Consider the following 1,928-nt stretch of genomic DNA (forward strand, 5'->3'; position numbering starts at 1 on the left):
TGTTGTCAAGTATGCCTTTCAACAGACAAGCAGCAAATATTGTTTACGTTCTGTGCCACTTTTTGCCTGAATCTGCTCTTGGTACTTTTTTTTGCCTGAATCTGCTATTGGTACTTTCTTTTTTTATTCTTTTAAATTTGAACAGTCTATAACATTTCTTGCATAGTAACAATGGCATTGGAGTGAGCTACCACTGTTTACATGTGTGTTTTCAATATATTCTCATGTGTTATACCAACATTTTTCAAACCAAGATTGCATTAAACTCACCATGTAGGTTAGGAAAATAAATATTATGGTTTTTTAGTTAGTTTTTTTTTTTTATTGTATATGTGGCTGTGTATAGTGGTTAGATAAAAAATAAGAAATGTGGGCTTAAAATGTTTCTTAGGTAACACTATTTCTAGAGCTATCCCTAAACCTGTATGTGAAAGTCACTATAATTTAATAATTAGATCAAAATTTTAAGCAAGATTAGTGTTTTGAAGTTATTTTATAAACAAACATGCTAAAAGGATTGTGGATTTTAACAGATTGTGGATCTTATATACATAAGATCTATCCAGTGAGATACTATAGAGGGTATGTAATAAACAGAGTCTAAGGTAAAATGTTGCATATTGTATTATTTTTAGAAATCCACATATTCAGGCATTGTAGAAAGAGTATTTTTAAACTGTAACGAAATTACAACAAAACACTGGGCTTGATTTTCAGAAGGCTTGAAATTCTTCAAAACACAGTTTTTCTTTCCTTTTAAAAGTGAACCAGCATCCTTAGTGATTAGAATGAACCAGAAAGAAATTGTTCTCTGAAATTAGAAGTCTTTGTAGTTGTCGGATAGAATAAACACAATTCCTGATGGAGTGGCTAAGTGACAGCAGCCACCTTTTGTTCATTACATTGCTGGAGGATACCCAATGAATGACAATTGTTGCAATTCTGAACCTGCATTGTTATTAAGAAAAATGAAGAATGACTTATGAAGCTCTTAACAGTAATGATGCTTGTCCCAGCAGATGAGCAAGAAAGCTAAGCAGCTGCAAACTACTCTGTTTGATGAGAAGGATTATGATTAAAGAAGGAACACATCAGGGCTTTTATAAACTTGATAGGGCGATTATTTGAACTATAGAAAGTAATGGAGTGTTAACCATCATAATACATCTACTGCTTGGTTCACTGAGACTTAGAGGGGTTACTAAAATTATTTTCCACACAGTCCATTTGAACTTAAATAATATTCTGAATTGAATCTTATTTTTTGAATAAAAACATCTAAAATAGTAAATGTTACAAGAAATATGATTTACAAAATAGGAATGGGAATGAAGATCTCTTAAAGTGCGATCATAATATAGCTATGAATGCATTATGCTATAATTCTCGTTATAGTCTATTAATCAGTTAGATATCAAATATCGTACACATAAGAGTAATGACATTCCGATTCAGTCAGTAAAAATAATCCTGAAGCCATTTTTCAAATGTATTTACACAATTAGTACTAAATACATCCCCAACAGAGCATTAGGCAAATTTAAGTAGTTCTTAATTTCTTGAATCCAAACATGACTGAAATAATTTTTATACTCATGGCACAATTATGCTAAAGAAAAATAACTTACATCGACTTTCAATAATATTATGGAATGAAAGAGGATTTCACAGAACTTTTCTTTGTTTTAACAAAATTCATATAGGGGTAAGGCATGATGGGAAAAGGCCAATTTTAGAAACACAGTTTCAATTCAGATTCTGCCACTTGTATGCTATGTTGTCATAAATAAGTGATTAACTCTCTCTAAGCTTTAGGTTCTTATCTCTAAACTGTGATTTTTTACTAAAATAGCTAGTACAATCCCTGGCATATAATTTCCTGTCAGTAAATGAATGGTTTCATTATAAATGCTTTTCTAATCAATAAT

This window comes from Mandrillus leucophaeus, unplaced genomic scaffold, assembly GCF_000951045.1.
Source record: "Mandrillus leucophaeus isolate KB7577 unplaced genomic scaffold, Mleu.le_1.0 Scaffold31, whole genome shotgun sequence".
NCBI classification, from domain to species: domain Eukaryota; kingdom Metazoa; phylum Chordata; class Mammalia; order Primates; family Cercopithecidae; genus Mandrillus; species Mandrillus leucophaeus.